Consider the following 22,156-nt stretch of genomic DNA (forward strand, 5'->3'; position numbering starts at 1 on the left):
GTGTGATATTGAATAAACTGTGTTTAACCTCTAAAAGATGGAAATATGCAATTAGCAGCGTCCTACTTCCGAGGTAAAAACACATAAATAACCACCACAATTCCCCCCCCCAAAAAAAAAAGACAAAAAAAAAAAAAACTCCAAAAAAAAACCACCCTTTTCTGGGGAGAGGTTGTTGCTAGGAGGTCACACTATACCCTACAAACCCAAGCAGAATCTTACTTTAAAGACGGAGGTGAAAAGTTGGAAGGGGTGAGAGAGGGAAGGAGAAGAAGGCAGCCCCTGGAACTGCGGTCAGCCAGACTGACAAACAGCCAACTTCCTCCTCCTCCTTTTTCTCCTCCTCCCCTTCGGCTTCTCCTCCATCAGCCGTAGCGGTTGCGGGGCTGTTGTACTTGTATCAGCACCCCCCACCCCCTCGCCTTGCCGGTCCCCCCCCCCCCGCACCCTCCCCCCTGTCTCTGAGAAGGAGGAGGAGCCCGAACTGACCCCGCCCTCTCCGGAATCTTCTCCTGTCCACAGCTGCCGAGCAGCAGCAGCAGCAGCAGCAGCATCCAGTATCCAGTCCCCGCCTGCTGCGGGCGCGCTGTGTGCCCAGGGAGCCGTGGCGCTGCCCGGCGGCGCGGAAGCCAGGAGCGCGACTGGTCCTGGCAGGGCAGGACTGGGCTGGGCTGGGCTGGGCTGGGCTGAGCCAGTGCTGGAAGCTCCCTGCTGCTGCTCCCGCCCGCCTGCCTTCCTGCCCCGGGTGAGTCTTGGCGGCTTGTTGCTCTGGAAGTGTATAGGGGAAAGGAGGCGGGGGGAAGAAGATGCAGGGGGGAAGGGCGGTAAGGAGATGTCAGGGAGCACGGGGTGGGAACAAGGGAGGGCGCTGGAACTGGAGAAGCAGCTGACCTTTCAACAGATGGGTGCTTCTGTTGGGGGAGACCCTGAGTTCATTGGGGGAAACGCCTTGGGCGGGGCCAGGAGGCAGGGAAGAGATAGGGAAGGGGCCACAGAAGGGCATGAAAAGTAGCTGCTGGATAGGGGTACGGGAGGGGTGTGGCTTATGGGAAAAGAGGGGAGAGGTTCGTTGAGGGAGTGTGTGCTCAGAGAGAATTTAGATGGGGTGGGGGTGGGGGTGGGAGTGGGGGTGGGGCTGAGGGGATTCCTGGAGTAGGGGTGGTCGAAGTAGCCAGACTCAGAAACTTCGAAGTGCGGAGGAGGCGGGCAAGGCTCTGCCGGGCTTGAGTCACAGTTTTCACCTATGGTAGGGGCAGTGGGGTCCTCAAGGAAAGAAGGTACTTTATGTGACTAGCCCGGGCACAGCCTAGGTGGTGAGTCCCTAGAGCATGTCAAGCATCTACTTCTTTCTAGAAAGGGAAGATCCCACCGCATCACCCACCCCTCCAAAACAAAAACAAAAAGAAAAACCTCCTCCCCCTTTCTCCCAAGATCTGGTTCTACCTTGATCTTTCCTCTTGTTTTCGCAATTCAGCCTTGTCAGTTTAGGTGTGAACTTACTTGGAGTCAGAGAGATGGACCCGATAGCCTCTGATCATTGGAAATGGAAATATCTGCACTAGAAAAGTCCTGCCTATGTAAAATATGTATAATTTGTCTGTCCTAGATAATTTTACAAGTCCTTCTCCTTATAATTCCAATTCGGAAGTGAAATTTTTTTGGAAAGTGACTATCATAAACCAATTTGAATGTGAACAAGTGTAAGTAGATTTGGTATAGTGGAAACACTTGGATTTTTGATTTAGAGAACCTGTTTAAATTCCAGCCAAGCTGTTGATGCTATATTTTGCAAGCTACTTAACTTCGTGAAATTTGTATTAGAGGGATGAACGACTAGGTCTGTGATTTCATTGGTGTAGGTAGTTCCTGGGTCACTTCCTCTACTAAAGAAGGCCAATACTTGCTACTTGTAATCTCAGAGTTGCCAACCTAGTGCACTATGAGGTTAAGTAGTTTCCCAGTCAGTAGATTTCACAAGCAGGACTTGAAAACAGTTCTGTCTTCTGGCTTCAATTTGTCTACAAAGATACTTTGCAAATGACTAATCAGTCAGTTTTTAATATGCACATGTGGATTATTTGTATCTTAGTTTTGATCCTCATCTTTTCTCCGTATCTTAGTTTTGATTCTCATCTTCTCTCCAGTGGTGGGGAACATTCTTTGAGGTTCCCTTTCCACTGTCCAAAATCATGTTTCCATGAAATACATACTAATATTAATAATCAGTTTTAACACACCATAATTAGGAAATTAAAGCTAAAGTATAGTCCTATACACACAGCATTCCGAATAAGTCAAAGAAAGATTAATTATCCACTTTTTAAATTTTTCATGACACTGCTCCAACATAGTTGATTGAGATCATAGATTTAAAAACCATATTTAAATGGATTGTCCTTGTCAGGAAATAGTGCTATTTCTTGTATTCTGCCACTGACTGACCGGCTGTATCCTGGGTTACTGACACTGAGAACAATCCTGGGCGCTGGTCTGGTTAGGGTGGGGCATAGACAGAATGACTAGGAATTGTATATAGGACTAAATCCTTTGGATTGCCTGTTGTTTGTATTAGCTACACTCCTCCCCTCTATCATTTGAATAATCAAAAATGTTTCTTTCCTTCTCTAATTTGCTTCTTCCTCTCTCTATGTCTTCTCTTTCGGTTTTTTGTTTTTCTCTCTTTACCTCTGTCTTTCTGCTTTCTCCCTTTCCTTTGATCTCTCATCTTAGCAAAGGATTTGGTACCAGAGAAAACCTTATCACTGTGTAATATTGACCAAGTCACTGAATCTTTCTGGACTTCACTTGCCTTATGGATAAAATGTAGGCTGTATTAGATGGTTTCTAAACATACAGCTTAAAACTGCACTTAGACTTTGGGACCCTATCAAGATGATAATGATGTAATAAGTTATGGTTCTTTGGAGTAACATCTACTGTATACAGTTATGGAGGCTGCTTCTAGACAGTTCCTGGTTGTGGACCCTGTTGTTAGATAGAATCATGGATTTAGAATCCTAGATCCTTCATAATATAGATGAGTAATCTAAGATCCATAGAAATAAAATGATGAGCCTACTATAATCAGTAATAGAACCTGGATCCTCTGGCTCTTTTCACTCCACCACATTGGTATTTTTATTATCTTGCCACCACAACTCTACACTTCAGCCATTTGACAAGTTTTCAGTACCAGTCATCTCCTTTGGATGGTTTCTAGAGTAGAGTAGGGGTAGATGCACCAAGATCCATTTACTTGAATTTAGTGAATGTTTTCCCAATGTCTGATGGGCATTAAGACTTGATGCTAATTGTCAGAACCAGGAACTTGTTGTCACATGTTGAGCAATATAATATGTTAAGAAGAAGGGGGAAAATTTGGCAATGTTTATTTTAATGGAGTTGAAACCCTAAAATTATTTTATTGAAATGATATGAACACATGATTTGCTTTACAAAAAGAAGCTTTCATACATTTTGAGGAAAGCATTCTGTTTTGTTAGGCAAATCAGACCAAGTCCAATAAAAAGTGAGAGATGCATTTAAGTATTTTTTATGTGCAGAACATAAAGTATCTTTATGTGCACTGGAGCAGAAATTTAAGGGAAGCATCTTGAGGCAGGGGGAAAAGAGTATTAATTTGAAGTCCAAGACTTTGGAATCTTGATTTTTCTTCTTTATTGCCTACATGATTTTAGGCAAGTCATGTCTTCATTTCTTTGAATTATGGATTCTTCATGAATAAATTGAAGGGGAGAAATAGAATGATACCGTGAGAGGAACACTGGCTCTGGAATCTGAGTTCAAATTATAGGTCTGACACTACCTTTATCACCTTGGATAAACCTCTGTGTGATTTAGCCACCAAATCTGTCTCCAAGGGCCCCAACTAGCTCTAAATCTGTGATAATTTAGATCCTGTAATGTAGATCCTAAGAGTCCTTCCAGACGCAATACTTGGCCTTATAGAGCCTCATGGGGGAATAGGGTACATATAACTATAACCATAATACAAAACAATATAAAACAAGTGTCAGTACATTCAGGATCTGTGATTTCATTGATATGAATTTGTTGTTTTTTGTTTAGTTCTTTCAGTCACATTCAGCTCTTTGTAACACTATCTGGGATTTTCTTAGCAAAAATACTAGAATAAAAGGTTTGTCATTCTTTCTCCAGTTCATTTTACAGATGAAGAAACTGAGGCAAACAAGGTTAAGTAAGTGGGTCACACAGTTACTAAGTGTCTGAGGCCAGATTTCAATCAGGAAGATGAATCTCTCCAGGTCTAGGACTTTATCTATTGTGTCTGGCTGCCATCGCGGTGTGCATTGCAGCCTCCTAAGTGTTAGAGAGCTGCTTGAAGTTTAGAAAAGTTAAATGACATGACCATTCTTTCCTCCATTTATCTAGGTCCAAATCTAATTGGAGAATAGCATGACAGCTGATACCAGACTTTAAATATAAGAAGCAGAATTTGACCCAGCCCTTTTGAACTCCATGGCAAGGCTACAGTACTCCCATATCTTTCCTATATGTGTATATTAGAGAACAAAACAAAATATAAAGACTGGGGGAAATTGCTTAAGCTCAAAAGGGCAAATCTAGATAAATTACAGATACTGTAATGTGACATTTTAATACACAGAGCTTAAACATCCACATTCAGCATTATTCCCTTTCACAGTAGTTACTTCAGGAGACTATGCACTTATTCTAACAATGTTGCATTGCCAGAAACATTTTTTTTAATTTTTCTTCTTGAATTGCTTTTAAAACTTTGGAGCATATTGTTTTGTTACATGACTTCTTTTAAGTTGTGAGTTGTTGTTGTTGTTTTTTGATAGCCAAGAGTCTCTGTGGAGCCAAATCGAGGAAATAAGGTGGGTGATCAAACTGGTTTGTAGACTTAGTGTTGCCGTAAAATAATGAGATAATTTTCTTGTGTAGTTCAAAACCAGATGTCAATGTAATTTCAAAAGAGGATTTTTCCCCTAAGGCTTTAAGCAAATGGCAGCAGCATCATTGGGGTAAGTGTATGGTTTAATCAGTCTGTCGATAACATTTATTAAGTGCTTAATATATGCCAGGCACCCATGTTAAGTGCTATGGACACAAAAAGAGGCAAAAGACAGTCCATGCCCTTAATTTTAATGGGAGAGCTATATGAAACCAAATATAGACAAAGCAAGCTATATACAGAATATAGTTTGCCAAGATGATTATTTTGAAAGACAACATCTGATTAGATGTATAATTTTTGGTCAAGAAGCAGCATGCTATTTTAGATAGAGGATTGACTTCAAGATTCCATTTTTTCCTTTATTGCTACATGCTAAGTAAGCTTGTAACCTTTCTCTCATCATTTCCACTCAACTCTCTGTGAATGGAAATTACAGATAAACTACTAGTCTGTTAACTGAGATATTAATTTATACTCATCTCCCCTTGGGGAGGTATACTGGTATAATGGGAAGATTCTGGCTATGGAGTGAGAAGACCTGGATTCCATCTCAGATATTTATTAACCTGTGAGACCTTGGGGACATCATTTCAGTTTGATAGGTTTCAGATCTCTCAGTTGTCTTGAATATCCTCTGAGGTCTCTTAGGTCAGTGAACCTAGAGAGAGACACAAAGAAAAGAGTTTTCCTCTGTCTTCATACTTCATTTTCTGTTTTAGTCTAACAGTTTTCCCTACTGTGCAGATATATACAACAGCCGAAAAAACAGACCACCAAAATTTAATGCTAGGAAATCCTTGCCAGGAAATGCATGGAGATTGGTTAATATACATGTCTGAGATTTTGGATGGTGACTTTATCTGGAGGCAGAGGGATAAACTAGACGATTTTAGTCTTAGTATTTTGTGTGTTTCTCTTTCTTTTCTTCTTTTCCTAAACTTCCTGATATTTTCAGGTTTTGAGGCTAACTATTTATCACTCTTCTTACATCTGAAAGCCCCTCTGGTGCTCTGTAGAAATTTATCATTCTCCCCAAAGTTCACATTGTCTTCGGGAACAATACATTCCCTTGGAAATAGATCTTGCACACTGGAACAGGGATTGGATACATTTTGTTTTCACCCTCATGGCCACCTACTGGTTTCTAAAGGGTGACCTTAAAAGCTGCCCTTTTTGAAGTGACGTATTGAATGCAGCAGACTTTTCAATGGGGCACATTTATTAAAAGTATGATTAGAAATTGGCAGTGTTCTGCCATGAGAGTGAACATGAGGGGAAGAGAGAATCACATTAAAAAAGTTGCTCTTGCCAAAAAAAAATTTTTTTTTGCCATTTCAATGAAAATAGTCTTCCAAAAAATAACTACAGTCCCCTTGGCAGTTATTGAAAGAGGTGATTCCAGTTTAATTAAGATCCTCCCCCCCCCTTTTTTTTTTACACTATGGAAGCATAACCAGAGCTTTGATTCTGATTCATAGTCTAAATATCAGATTGAAAGTTTTTATAGTTCTTCAGTTTATGACTGTTATTAATGCAATAAAGAACTAAGAAATCTGGGGTGAACTTCTGGAAAAAAATGTAATAAATTTCTTCATGGCATCATTAAAGACATTAAACCAATGATAATGGCCTCCACCAACCTTCCCTATTGTCACTAGACATTATACTTTAGGAAAGTTCCTCTGTGGAGAAAGAATTCTTTATTTTCTCTCTAGCCAGGGATTGTGGTAGTCAAGGGCAATTTGAATTTCTATGTTGATGAGGCCATTTATGCTTTTTCTAGCTTCTCCCCTAATTTTCTCAGAAATGCTAATTTGATAGAACTCTCCAGTAATTTTTATTCCATTTTGCACATATTATCTCTTTGAATTAATTTTTACCATTCTGTTTTGAAGGCCTTGCTGGTCTATCAAATGCATATATTATTTGTAGATGTGACATCATCTTCCTAGTTTTTTTTGCTGCCTTTTGAATTGGAGGTTTAAAGTACCTAATGGGGCATTTTGGCACCAAATCTAACACTCCTATAATAATAATATAAATATAATATAATTATAATAAGTGCAGATTCTTTATGTCAGACTGCTGAGTTTCTATCTGAAAAGGAAAGACAATGCCATATCCATGACCTAAATCTTCCTTCTTGACTTTTGCTAGTGTATTATCATCAATTGGTTATACTTATGGGAGTTCAAGTTTTAAGCCTATCTATACAGGATCAAAAATGTTGCTGACAGGCTTTGGGTCCTCTTAGAACATGGAAAGAGACTAGTCAAGAAAGAAGGAATAATGTTCTAACTTCACTCCACCATGCTGTGCTTTTTTTCACATTTATTCACACAACTAGATAAAGAATATCATGATAGTTCATATTAATCCTTTGACCAGAATGTAAGATTATCATGCCTAGGAATGCCTATGTTTATCACTTCTAGGGTTTTGGTTGTTCTACTGTGATGGTCCCAATCAATAGTCTAGAATGCTTTCTTTGACTAATAGGTTTGGGTAGAGGTTGGAATGGAAGTTGCACATAGGATGGAAGACAGTTTGGTAATTTTTCTTCAATCCTAGTTCCCTAAGCAACCTTTTTAGGGAGTTCACTTGTCTTTTGTTTATTCCAAAATTAACACATCTCTAGCCTCCCCAAAATGGATGGGATTGTTTGATCGGTGTAGAAAGAATGATGGATTCTAACCTCTGAGGAACTGGATTCAATCCCATATCTTTCATTTATTGGACAGTTCATTTAGTCTTTGAGGCTCAGTTTCCTAAATCACAAATGAAGGAGAAGGATTGTGACTTCGAAGCTCCTTCCCAATTCAAAAATCTATGACGATATGAATTTTCAAATCTAAAAGAAGGTCCTTTGCCTCTTTCATCTCACTTTTAGCTCTTTGCTTTTTGTATTCTTCCAGTGCATATGTTGTTAAGCAAGAGGATTATTCTTTTACTTCCAGAACTTAGAAATTGTCTTATATTCAGTATTCTTGGTACCTTAGAGCTCATAAGATTGTGACCTAGTTAAGTACCTTGTTGTTCTTCAGTCATTTTTCAGTTGTGTCTGAGTCTTTATGACCTCACAGGGTTTTCTTGGCAAATATTTTGGAGGTGTTTGTTATTTTCTTCTCCACCTCACTTTATAGATGAGGAAACTGAGGCAAGCAGGGTTAATTGACTTGCCCAGGGTCACACAGTTAGGAAGATGTGAGATTGGAATTGAACTCAGGAAGTTCTAACTCCATGTAGGGCATTCTATCCATTGTTTTCTATTAAGGACCATAGAGATCATCGAGTCAGTCTCTTTTTTGTCCCATGGACTACCCTTTGTCAGTCTGATGGAAATCTATTATCCCTACACATAATAACATTTTAAGATGCATATACATAGGATTATAAAGAAAATAAAATATAATGAAATAGCTGTAAAATATAAATAAATTCATAGATTTCACATGAAAAATCTTATAAAGTTTAATGCTCTCATTTTACAAATGAGGTTGCTGAGGTATGAATCCTACATATTGAACATTACTGAATGTTACTAAGAGCTAAATATTAAATAAATGTTGAAATAGCACAGAAGCTGTAAGTAGGAAGGGGCTTTTGCTACTTACTTGGCTTTAGACTTAATCTCTTAGGGCCACTTTAGTTCCTGTCATTTCCAAGTATCTGGAAATTCATGATGAGGGTGGGGATATAGAGAAGAGGGCCGCAGATATTTGACCCCTTTTTAATATATGTCAGCCTAGAGCCCTCTAGTGGTGAGGGAAGAGATATAGCTGGATCCTGACAAAATGTTTCCCGCCTTTGAAACGTCACTCAGGTCCTATAGCCCTGCAGAGTATAGTGTGTCTAGAACATTTGTTAAGGAGAGAAGAAACCCCAAATCCAAACTCTTCTGTTTGGGGTTTCAAAGATACAATTAATCAGATCAAATTAAAAAAAAAACATTGCTAGGTATTGTGTTAAAAAGTAGGGATACAAAGAAAATGCAAAGTTACCTTTGTACAAAGCTTGCATTCTAATAGGGAAGATTTTATATACACACACATATATAGATATTTTTCTTGAAGGTTTCATGGTCATGGGATCATAGATTTAAAGATTATAGCAATCTTAGAGATCATCCAGATCAACTCCCCAGAATTTCCCCTCTGCCCGACCTTTACAGGAAAACAAACTGAAACAAAGAAAGTGACATAGCAGGCAGTATCTGAGGGAAGATTTGAACTCAGGTGTTTCTGATTCTTAAATTTAATTTATCCACAGAGGAAAAAACAATAACATATTTCACAGAAATATGAAATTGCTTTAATTACAAATATTTATTAATTTGTTCAATAAACATTTATTCATTAAGCACTATTTCATAGGTTTTATAAAATACCAAAAAGAAATCTGGCTGGGGATTCAAAAGGGTACATGTAATCACATCACATTTTTAATTGTTATTTTACGGAGTTTAAAAAAAAAACCTCACTTGCTCCCCATTGCCTTTTATAAACTCTTTAAAGTTCTGTACTATAAGGCAGGACTTCTTAACCTTTTTTCCATTCACAATGCCTTTTTGCCTGAGAAATTTTTACAAAACACCAGGGATACGGGTATAAAAAATAGGTATACAAATCAAACATTTACTGGTAATAAATCATAATTTTGCAACCCCTACTTTCAGTTATGCAACTCCATGTGGTATCCTGATCCACAATTTAAGAAGCTTTGCGATAGAGTTCCACTTTACCATTTTGACCTTGTTTGAAATTTTATGTTTAAGCTAAAATAGGCTCAAAACTCTTTTCCCCACTTTGGTGTATTAGTTTTTTTTAACAATTAACAATGGAAAAGACAAGTTCCCTAAAGGAACACAGAATTAACTAGAGAAAGAGTATATACCATAAAAATGGGAGTATATCATTGACTGGTAGGCTAAATCCTAAGAGAGATTTAGCACCCTAAAAGAGTTAGTTAGCTATAACAAGGAGAAAGACACCATGAAACAAAATGTCATAGCAGGTTGTCATACCAAAATAGCATGGGCCATGGGCCATAGGGAAAATTTAATCTCAGAAGTTTGCTCTAACTCAGCTTTCTCCTTAGATTCAGTAAAGTGGTGTTACACATGACCTCCATAAGATGTGGAACTGATTATAAGGTTGCACTGATCCCCAACAGTGCCTTCCTTGTTTACCTCAGGGTATAATCTTATCAGCATTTCAGGTTTTCTTTGCCAACCCCACCTAGTAACCCAGGACCAGTTTTCCAGTTCATTTTACAGATAAATAAACTAAGAAAAACAAGGTTAAGTGACTTGCCCAGGATCACACAACTAGTAAGTATATGAGATCAGATTTCAACTCAGGTCTTCCAGACCCCAGACTGGACAATCCACTTTACGACTTAGCTGAATTTATTCTGTGTATTACTGTGCACAAACTCATTTAACTTTTTGGAGCCTCAGTTTTCTATTCTGTAAAATGAGAGGTTTGGCCTAGGTGACCTCTAAGTTCTAAATATATGAAATGATATAAAACCAGATCTCTCCCCTTCCCCCTGCTGAGTCATTTCCTGAGCATGCAACAACCCCTCAACTGTGGAGCTGTAAGAATTTAAGGAAGACCAGAATTTGTGTGATTGAGCAGGGTATTTTTAGATGTTTAGGCTGGGGAGTGAGGGATATGATTGCTCTTGCTTGGGATAGATGGTATCTGTGCAATGGGAGTGATACTTCTTTCAGAATAGTGGTGCCCCCAATTTAAAAAAGTGAAGTCAAAGGGTAATGAAAATTGCCCTTTGCATCCTCATTTTTCAACTAAGTCCTGTTTGGGCTGAGCTGAAGAGTTTGCTGCTTAATGAGCCTGCAAGTTAAAGTGTGTCACCCGGAAATGCTGGGAGGGGCTGAATTGAAAGACAGCAACTGTAGAAAACGTTGAAATCAGAAGTTGGCCCCTGCATACCCAATTGTCTCCCATAGACCTTGGGTTCTTAACAGTGGGTTTAATACCTCCTCGAGGGGTCTGTGGGTAGAGTTCATGGGGTCCATAAATTTGGATGGGAGGGGGGGAAAGTATTATTTATTGTTTTCCTATATAATCCCAAGTCTTTTATTTTAGCATTTATAAACTTTTTTTTTTGAGAAATTTGAGAAAATTGAGAAAGGGATCTGTAAACCTTATCATATTGCTTAAGAGCCCTTGCCATAAAAATGTTTCTCTAGGAAAATATAATGTATTTTTTGTTTGTTTTCTGAATTTATATTCCTAAAATTATTCTAAAGAGAGGATGTAAAAGGGAAACTAGTAACCCCCCCAAATAATAATAATTTGAAAGATAATATCAGGAATATACTGGCTCTTGAGTTAGGAAATGTAGATTTCCCACTCCCCTTAAGTCCTCTAGCAAGTCTAAATCTAGCCCCTTGGACCTCTAGACATTTACAAGCTATGTTACCCTGGGCAAGCCACTTAACCCTGTTTGCCTCAGTTTCCTCAGCTGCAAAATGAGCTGGAGAAGGAAATGGCAAACTACTCCAATATTTTTGCCTTGAAAAAACCTCAGTCTCCAATTGATAAATGGTCAAAGGATATGAACAGACAATTCTCAGACGAAGAAATTGAAACTATTTATAGACATATGAAAATATGGTCCAAATCATTATTAATCAGAGAAATGCAAATTAAGACAACTCTGAGATACCACTACACACCTGTCAGATTGGCTAGAGTGACAGGGAAAGATAATGTGGAATGTTGGAGGGGATGTGGGAAAACAGGACACTGATACATTGTTGGTGGAAATGTGAACACATCCAGCCATTCTGGAGAGCAATTTGGAACTATGCTCAAAAAGTTATCAAACTGTGCATACCCTTTGCTCCAGCAGTGTTTCTACTGGCTTATACCCCAAAGAGATGCTAAAGAAGGGAAAGGGACCTGTATGTGCCAAAATGTTTGTGGCAGCCCTGTTTGTAGTGGCTAGAAGCTGGAAAATGAATGGATGCCCATCAGTTGGAGAATGGTTGAGTAAATTGTGGTATATGAACATTATGGAATATTATTTTTCTGTAAGGAATGACCAGCAGGATGAATACAGAGAGGACTGGCGAGACTTACATGAACTGATGCTAAGTGAAATGAGCAGAACCAGGAGATCATTATATACCTCAACAATGATACTGTTTGAGGATGTATTCTGATAGAAGTGGATCTCTTCGATAAAGAGAGCTAATTCAGTTTCAATTGATCAAAGATGGGCAGAAGCAGCTACACCCAAAGAAAGAACACTGGGAGATGAATATAAACTGCTTGCATTTTTGTTTTTCTTCCCGGATTATTTATACCTTCTGAATTCAATTCTCCCTGTGCAACAAGAAAACTGTTCGGTTCTGCACACATATATTGTATCCAGGATATACTGTAACCTATTCAACATGTAAAGGATTGCTTGCCATCTGGGGGAGAGGGTGGAGGGAGGGAGGGGAAAAATCAGAACAGAAGTAAATGCAAGGGATAATGTTGTAAAAAATTACCCTGGTATGAGTTCTATCAATAAAAAGTTATTTAAAAAAAAAAAAAGAAAAGGAAAAAGAAAAAACCTCAGGTGGGATCACAGAGAGTCAGACATAATTGAACAACAACCACAATTATTTAAAAAAAAAAATTAGGGTGTGAAATCACTTTTTAAGCCTTTCTAAGGATTGCAAATCACTCTAAAACTTGGGAGCTTCCTTTGTGTGCTAATGGGATTGATGCAAAGTAGTAGCTCCATAAAAGTATACTATACCCTCAGAGATAGTTAAACACCCTCTTTAACTGTAGGACACTTTGAAGGAAGTAGAGTCTGTTTCTTCATCATAGAGTTTGGTCAAAAGGTGCTATTCACTACGATATTCTCTAAATGACTCAAGTTTTATGTTCATCCTGAATGATGTTCTTTTCTTGTAGCTTGCCTCTCTAACAGGTCTGACTCAGAGAAAATCTTGCCACAGAATGAGTCATCCTGACCCCTTCCTTTGGCCTCTGGCATCTTTCCATCTAATTGGGACATCACTCCTCCAGACTCTTTCTTGCTATAGTCAGCCTGGAAAATGGAAGCTTGGGAGAAAGAAGGGGAGATGAATGCAAATAAAATGGGAAATAGAGAAAACACATAAAAGTACAGGGAGTTGAAAAGAAAGGGGGTGGTCGGAGAAACATGCAAGGGGGTTTGATGACCCAGAAGCCTAGTTCCTGGCAAATGAGTGAGTCATAGATAAAACAAAAGCTTGCCTATGAGAGTCTAGTGTCCCAGGGATAGAATCCTAAATTCCTTTGGGCGTGAAATGAGGGTGAAGGTGGAGTTCAGGTGAAGAGATCCGTGTCAGCTGAAGAAGTTTGCCTTCAGGCTTCATATGAAGGATGTGAGATTAAACTCTTTCATCATCAAAGAATGAGATCTGTGATCTCATTGAGTTAGATACTTCCTCTGGTAGTGTGGGCTACCCTGAAAGATGCAGATTGCATTCAGTATAGGCCCTCTCAACTCATAAAGCTCTTTTTCATGTTCTCCTTATAATACCTTACACATAAAAAAGGACATTAATAAATGCTTTTTCATTCATTCATTCCACCTGTGCATATTCCACAGATCCACCCAACATATAGGACAGCTTCTTGATCTCTTAACGTTGCAAAAAGATATTTCTATGACCCTCTTCTATTTACTTACAAATTTTACTTAATTTTTTAAGATCAAGTTCAATTCCCATTTTGATGACAGGTCTTCGCCATTTCTTTCTCCTTTGTCTGATGTCTAATAGTAATTTAGAGTTAACTCTGGTTTCTCAAAGTTTAAGACAACTCTCTGTAAACTCTGTGATTTTATGTTTATACTGAATGATGTTCTGTTGTTATAGCCTTGTGTCCCTTGTAGTGGGACTCTAATAAACCCTGCAAATTCAAAAATGCTTTGTATATAGTCCTAGCAACTATAGTCCTAAGAGCCAGGATAGTTAAGTTCAGAATATCTCATCACTAAACCATTGGACATAACATGATGAATGGTTTTTTAGTTGTAATTCATTCAGATGCAGTATCCCTTTAGGAATCTTAAACTTCTATCAATTTAATCCTCATTTATAATCAGCCAGTAGGCTTAATTAGTTTTTAGCAAAGACATTTATTAAGATGGTATAGTAAAAAATTGGTATAAAACATTCTCCTTAAAATGGGCCACACATTTTCACAAAAACAAGTGTATGGGGAAAATTGGATCAAATGTAAAGTACAATAGTAGTGAGATACATATGTAGGGACTCTGTATGGCAAAGGGATACATTCTCATTCTTGGTCATGGAAGTCTTTTTCTCCATTTGTGGCAATCTCATGAAGTACCCCTTATATCACTCAAGCTTCAAAGGCCAGTGCATTTTTAGAGTTCATAGTCCTTACTTTTCTGTATCATTTGAGGTCATCATGTAACTTAATGCTGCCACCATTCTTGGGTGACTATTTTTGAATCTATTTGCTACCACTTTGATTGATATCATCATTCCTAGTAGTCATTCCTTTTGTCATCATTTAGCTCTGATTAATGGAAGATCCTGTAATAGGACCTCTGGATCTTTCAGAATCACAGGGTTGCTTGGAGACTTCCATTTCCAAATATTTACTGATCTCAGATTAAGAAATAATGAACATAGAAAATAAAGGCCATGTGTTAATGGCCACATGATACATTGGAGGAGAGAGTGGTTATACTCTCCACTGTGCCTATCTTAGAGTTAATTCATAGTTTTCTTTGCTCATAACCATACACACACAAAAAAAGAGAATGATGAAAGTTAGTTCCCCCTTTTTTAATGTCTATTCCATTCTGGCTTAGTAACCCTGAGTCATCAATTCTTTAGACTTCACAGCTGATTAGAAGAATTTTCATTTTCACACAATACCAGCCTTTCAGTCATGTGTGGCTGGAAACATATTCATTCCAAGCTTCCTGGGAGTCACTTAAATTGAAGCAGGCAGGGAATATTTGTTCATGCTTCAGGGACTGAATCACAACCCCTTGCCCATTGGCCAGTCTGTTACAAAGATCATATACAAAGATATAAAGAGGGTGTGATCTGAGGTGGAGGAGGAAATGACAATGAAAACCTAAAAACCTTGGAGTGTTGGATATGGCAGAGGCAGGTAAAGGGCCTTAGGTAGAATGAGCATAGTGTTTGCATGAAGAATCTGGCTTGACTGGAGCAGAGGGCATTTGTAGAGCAGGAGAGGGATAGTAAAGTTGGGATGGAATAGGACCCAATTATGGAGTGCCTTAAAGCTAGACAAAAGAGTTTGCTTTTGATGTGCTCGGCAATAGAGATCCATTGTCTGGAGGGGAGAATGGTGATATAAAATGATGAAAACTGGTTTAGAAAGATTTATTTGGCAATAAGAGTATGCAGTTTAGAGGAGAAGCTCTCCTGATACAGGGAATTAAGCAACCAGATTGCTTAAAAGAAAAAATTTTGATTGGGTCTGAAGATGAGATAAAGGAAAGCTCTTTTGAGGGGCCAAGGTCACTCTGTCCCTATTAACATTATTTGTTATTTTAGCAGCTATAGAAAGCCTGTTCTATAAACACCCTATAAAGTGCTCCTTGACACTTGAATGCTCCTAAGTTTTGATACTTGAGCTGATCTAGTCGTTTCTGATGTAGGAGCTCTCAAGTGACTGAGGTGCAGATGAGGTGAACAAAGCCAGAGGTGAAACTTGGCTTGGAAAGGCTGAAAGCTTATATATATGTAATAAGAAAATCTCCAGTCATGTCCCTAAAGGATAAAGCCCAAATTAAGCAGCCTGCTGTTTAAAATATTATATAATCTTTTCTACTCTACTAGCCAAACTTATTTTCCATCATTCCCCTTTCCTAATTTTCCACTCTTGCTAGTTGCATTTCCTTATATTGTCTGAACATTTCTGTCTATTTCTATAATCCCATGTTTTACCTTTATAATTTTCTTTCCTTTCTTCCATTCTCATTCCCCCAATAGAAGACCCTTCCTTAATTCTTAGACCTATTAAAATCCTTACAATCATCTATCTACGGTTCAGCTCAAATCCAACTACGTACCCTTTCTGACTAGTCTAGCTTAACTTGCTCTCTCATTTTTCTTCCTTCTCCACCATCCCCAAATCCATCACCATTCTGGACTGACCCCTGGGATTCAAAATAGTCTTTCACATTTTTTCTTAGCTTTAACCTACTCAAGCTTTATACTGCAATACCCTCAGTATAGAGTATTCCCAAGAGATTAAAATTAATTCTAGGATATCCCAGAGATCAGATTCTATTTCATGTTAGGATTTGGGACAGATCTTAAGATCACTGATAAATAGATATGGATCGAATACTTTTTAAGCTCTTGCTACTTGTCAGACAATGTGCTGACTTTTAGGGCTACAAATGCTAGTCTTTACCCACAAAGAGCTAACATCCTAATGGGAGAAGACCACAAACAAAGGGGAACTGAAAGTGGGAAAGAGGAAATTGTTAAGGAGGAGAAAAAGAAATCTATAGAATTGACTTAGTTGTGATATGAAGCATGGTGGGGACCCCTCCTGAAACAGTGGTCTGGGCAGATGACACCGATCAGGAGACTGGATCCTCAGAGTAACAATTACTCCTAGAAAGTTGGTGAGCAAGAAGTGAAAACAGGGTCATGTCCATGGACTTGGCAATGGGATTAGTTAACTCTCCAGTAGTTCAGGACTATCCTCATCCTCCTCGCTCTTTCTTCTATAACATGAAAGGTTGGAAACATCCTGGAACCAAACCAATTTAGAGGCTAGGAACATTTGCCCTGCTTTTTGACCTAACAAATGCCATCTTAAAATAGTGACATTTTACCCAATCTCTCTGCCATAGAGAAGAACTTCATGGGCTAGAAATTTTCTCAAGACAACTGAGAGCCCTATCACTCTTTTGCTATGTAGCACTTTTGCCCACGTTTTCCTGCCTTGTGACACAATAGCAAGAGATTTGACGTTGGGTAACTTACTTCCCCTTTCGTTCTATCTTTTTATCAATTTACTGGTTGAATTTTATGATCTCTAAGGTCATGTATATCTACAAATAAATTTTAAAAAAACTGAGAAAGACAGAGACTTTCCCAGAATTATGTAGCTATTAAGTATCTAAGTCGAGAGTTAAACTCAGGTCTTCTGTTTCTGCTCAGGCCCCTATTTACTGTGCAATCCTGAGCAAGTCACTTATCCCACATCTAAGATCAACTCTAAGACTGAGTTACAGAGTTACAGAGAAAAAGTATCTCTTTGGTAGAGGGAGTTTCCTAACACTGGAACTATTTATGCTGATGAAATCACAGGTCCAATGCCTATCCCTATGCTCTCTTGTCCCTTTTCTCAATTTTTTTTTTAAATTTTGGGAAGGCAGTCAGGGTTAACTGACTTGCTAAGGGTCACACAGCTAGTAAGGGTCAAGTATCCGAGGCTGGATTTAAACTCAAGTTCTCCTCATTCCAGGGCCAGTATTCTAAACATTGTGGTTAGCTGCCCTTTCCTTCCTTGATTCAAACCTGGGCATTGATTACATATTCGAACCAGCACTATAGCAATTCTTTCTTTGGTAGATAGCATTTCTTCCCTGTTAAGAATAGCATTTTTCTTTATCAAGTCCCCACTATTGGGGAACCCTTGTAACAAATAAGTATAGCCAAACAAAAAAACTCCCACATTGGCTATATGTGAAAAATCTATTTCTTCTTTCTGCACCGCCAGAAGGTGGGTATCCTACAGAACAGTGGGATTAGATTTCTTTTAAGGGTCAAATTATTCAAGGTCTGTACATAGTATTCTAGAGTAGTATCTATTCATGTGTGTTCGTGTGTGTGTATATATATATTTGTCTGTGTGTACATAAGCCCACCATAAAGAATGTCTGAGCACTTGACATCTTTTTTTCTTAGAAATCTGTGAAAAGACCTGCTTATTCCCTTTCAGAGTAGCTAGGAAACAAGGTGAGATGTAATTTTGTTGAATTTTTAATTGACATTTTGAAGTGCAAGTTTTCAGATGATACTGATGCTTCATAGAGAAGGAACACTGAAACCTATGTCAAAAGAGGTGGGTTCAAATTGTGGTTCTATCTTTTTTCTTCCTCTGTGACACTGAACAAATTCCTTTCCTTCTCTTGTTGGCCTTATGTTCCTTATCTGTAGAATGAGAAGGTTGAAGAGGTGATCTCTAACTTCATGTACATATATAAGTGCAGTTATCCCTTCCACATCAAGATTTTCCCCATCATGGTTTTGATATACCATGGTTCAGCATAAGAAATTAAATGGGAGTTTTGTGGAAGCTATGAATGATACAGAAAAATTTAGAAACTCAAAAATGCATAAAATATATATAGTATTGTATAAATCAATGTATTTTATATTTTAATACCATAATAATTCATAATTCTTCTCTGGTATGAAGGAAAGGTCAAAAAATTTCACACAAATTTTCCAGATCATGGGAATAGGGTGGGGGGGCCATGTCCCTAATAGGGTGGAAGACATAGCTATATATTAATAACTACCAGCACTAATATAGTGCCTGCTATGTGCCACATATTGTGCTAAGCACTTTACAATTGTTATTTCCAATTTGATTCTTATAAATAACCCTGAGAGGTAGGTGTTACTATTATTACTTCAAAATTTTACAGGTAAGGAAACTGAGACAAACAGATTTCATGCCTGTATTCTATTTACTGTGCCACCTAGGTGCCCTAATAAATATAAATTAGTTAAATATCAGGGAGTTGGGAAGGCATTGGAAATTGGGACTTAGGAAGAGACTCTTTGGTTTATTCACCTGTGTTGTAAGTATAATCTCAGTTTCCTTGTGTATAAATGAATGGTTTAGAATGGATTCCTTCCAGCTGTAGCTTGTGATCCTGTGAAAAATCTTATTGTTTATTATTATGATCTTACTCTTTCCTTGCATAGAGGAAAACTTGTAGGGAATATGACTGAATTAATAAGTGGATGAATTAATGAATTAATCACTTGTTGCCAGTTGCAGTTTTCTTGGCAATTAACTTCTCCAATTCATTTTACACATGAGGAAACCGAGGCAAACAGAGTTAAAGTGACTTGCCCAGGGTAACATAGTTATTAAGTGTTTGAGGCAGAATTCGAACTCCTAAACATGAGTCTTTCTGATTCTAAGCAGAATGCTTTATCCACAGTGGTATCCCAATTAATCATTATGTGCAAAGTACTATATTAAATACTGGGGATGCAAATAGAGTCCCCACTCCCAAGGAGCTTGGATTCAAATGAAGGAGACAATACTTAGGGCATTTTTCAGTTACAAGTCAGATGGAAGAGTTCCATGTTCTTTAGGATACAGAGCAAAAACAAGATAGCAATGCCTTTGATGTCATTTCCATGGGTAAAATGCTATCATTTTCTGGTGCTGAATCATGGGATGGTGAGGCAAGAACTTTCTTTTTCTCAGCACCAGGTATGGCTATAGAATGGTGCAGAAGCTGGATGGAAGAGAGGCACAAATATCATACTTAAGGGAATTATGGTTAGCAACTACTCTGAACATGATAAAATGTTAGTACAGAGCTTGAGGTGAATGTAGGTATCATACTTCTGATAGCCACACAATCTGAATTGATAGCTAAGATACTATTCTAGGATACTATTCCTCCCACACTCCACCTTATTGGAGAATATTGTGGCTGTTAGATTTTTTTCCTGAGACTGAAAAGTAACTCCTATTTGGTTATGTTGCAAAAAAAAAATCTTGCACTTGGCAATCTCTTGGGATTTTATTTTATTTTCCAGAAGCATAGGAAGTAATTTCATCTAGATTCCAAAATCCAAGATTTGGAGGGGGGATAAGAGAAAGTAGAGAAGAAACAAGCATTTATTAAATACTTGCTATGTGCTATTCACTGTGTTAAGCACTTTATAAATATTGTCTCACAACAACCTTGGGAGATAGGTTATATTATTATCACCACTTACAGTTAAGGGAATTGAGGCAGGCAGATGTGAAGTGACTTGCTCAGGGTCATACAAATAGAAAGTAGCCATGCTGGGATTTAAATCCCTGTCCTGAGGCTCCAACTCTGACACTCATTCTACTACACCCTTGAAAATGCATTCTTAGAAGAATGAGATTGCCACTAAAGTTCTTTTTTTTTCTTTTCTTTTTAAAAAAAATAATCGAGTTAACTGATTGCCCAAGATATGGTGTTAAGCATTTGAGGCTGAATTTGAACTCTGACTTCAGGGCTGGTGCCCTATCCATTGCACCACCTAGCCATTCCACCCCTAAAATTTTTATGAATAAATTTCTGGTTTCATTATTTATATTCATCATCTCCTATGTCCCCACTAGCCATATGCTCAGCCAAAACAACAAGGATACTCTCCCAAAACTTATAGTCTTTTAGCAGTAGAAGACCAAATTATAAATATTGGCAATGCATTATCATAATCATTATTTTTCCTAGCCCAGAAGCTATTTTATCTGCTGACTGAACTGTGTAAATTGATCTGAGACTGGTATTGCCTACTGTGATGGAGATAATTAGACCATTTAGACCTAGAGGAAATCTCTCAGCATATTGGGACTTCCATCTTCCCCATTTCCACCCTCTAAGATTTATGGGAGAACAGTGACAAGAATCACATGAGATGAGAAAAAATAAATGGGTTGGAATCTGTACCCACACTGATGAAGTAACAGATCCAACCAACATATCAAAATACTCTCCCTACGTGGAATCAGTGGAGGCAACTAGATAGCTTTAAAAGATATTCAATCTCCTTGGGTATCTCTGCTCTGAGTGGCTGGCTCTGAGTATTTAATCAGCTTCCAGCAGAGTGACAGAGAATACTACTTGCATGTCAATATAGTATAGAATTCAGGGAAATCATTGTCTATCATTCTGAAGGTTTTTACTCCAATCCTGGAGGTCAATTTCTTTTGGGACTAACCCTGGATATGCAGATTTATATTTATATTGGAATTGGGCCTAGGACGTAATCACAGATATCTAGTCAATTCTGATAATGAGGGTAGTTCAAGAGATGACCTTGGATTCATTTCATTAGGGGATGAATGAGCTCATAGAAGGATTGAAGATTCTATACAAACTTTCCATATAAGTCCGAGACCTCTAATTCTTTGTCTCTGGGGGCTCCAGGGAATGACCCTGTTGCAGGCCAAACTCATGATGCCTCTGTGGACTGAAAGAGAACCCTTCCTATCCAACTCTAGTTTGGATTAAAGCCAGTTGGGTTGTGCTAGAAGTAAATTTGTCTTTAATTTACAAAGTTGCTGTGCTATTGTACTTTCTGTGTCCTACTTTTTATGTATATGGTAATGATGCATCAAGGAAAGATCCTGGGAATGGTCAGTCTTGGAAAAAAGAATTGACCTGACATTTTTTGGAGAACAGGTGAGATATAGACACTGAACTCTACTTGAACTAATGGGGAAGTAATAAAGATTACCCAATTCTTTCCAAATCAGACTAAATTGGCTATCCCCTAAAAAGTATTTTAAAGAAAAAGTATATTCCACAGAGCCACAGCTCTAAAACTTAATATTAAGTTTATTGAAAGTCAACTTTCTCATGTTGTTCCCTTTTTAACATGAGTCCAAGAATCTTTCCAGTCTGCACTAGTGTTATTCTTACCCCAGTTGTTAAAACTGGGGTTCTTAAAGAATATACTAATTTATATTGGGGTGTTAAGAATTTTTCAGAGTGTGTTGTGATATTCCTCCCTATATTCAGTGACTTCTCTATCTCCAACTCTTAATTCCAGCTGTCTTTTGCTTCTTTTTCTTCCTGAATTGGTATAGAAATACAGAACTGCCCTCTCAATGAATCTTGGAGAAGTTAAAAAAAAAAAAAGATGGTCGAGAGGATAGAAGAGGGAAAAAGAAGGAAGATGAATCCCAAGACCCAGATAAAGGAGTGGATTTGGAGGCCCAGCTATCCAGAACTATTACTTGTTACATACCTACATGTTTGGTCTTCAGGAAGAAAAATATTATGTCATGAGTGAAATCATTTTGAGAATCATTCTTTCTCTCCCATGTGTGTGTGTATATGTGTATGGATAAGTACACATATACATATATGTGTATATATGCACATGTATATATACACATAAATATGTATATGTATACA

At 38.1% G+C, this 22,156-nt stretch overlaps 1 protein-coding gene across 1 annotated transcript in view; it reads left to right on the forward strand.

The window, feature by feature from the left end:
* The first annotated feature begins 508 nt into the window (after positions 1 to 508).
* PAQR8 (progestin and adipoQ receptor family member 8) overlaps positions 509 to 22,156 on the forward strand; it is a 51,155-nt gene continuing 29,507 nt past the window's right edge. The window contains exon 1 of the mRNA XM_051997146.1: positions 509 to 745. The gene's annotated coding sequence lies outside the window, so the exon portion shown is untranslated. The remainder of the gene's footprint in view (positions 746 to 22,156) is intronic.

The sequence above is a fragment of the Antechinus flavipes genome, chromosome 4 (assembly GCF_016432865.1).
Source record: "Antechinus flavipes isolate AdamAnt ecotype Samford, QLD, Australia chromosome 4, AdamAnt_v2, whole genome shotgun sequence".
Taxonomy (NCBI): Eukaryota; Metazoa; Chordata; class Mammalia; order Dasyuromorphia; family Dasyuridae; genus Antechinus; species Antechinus flavipes.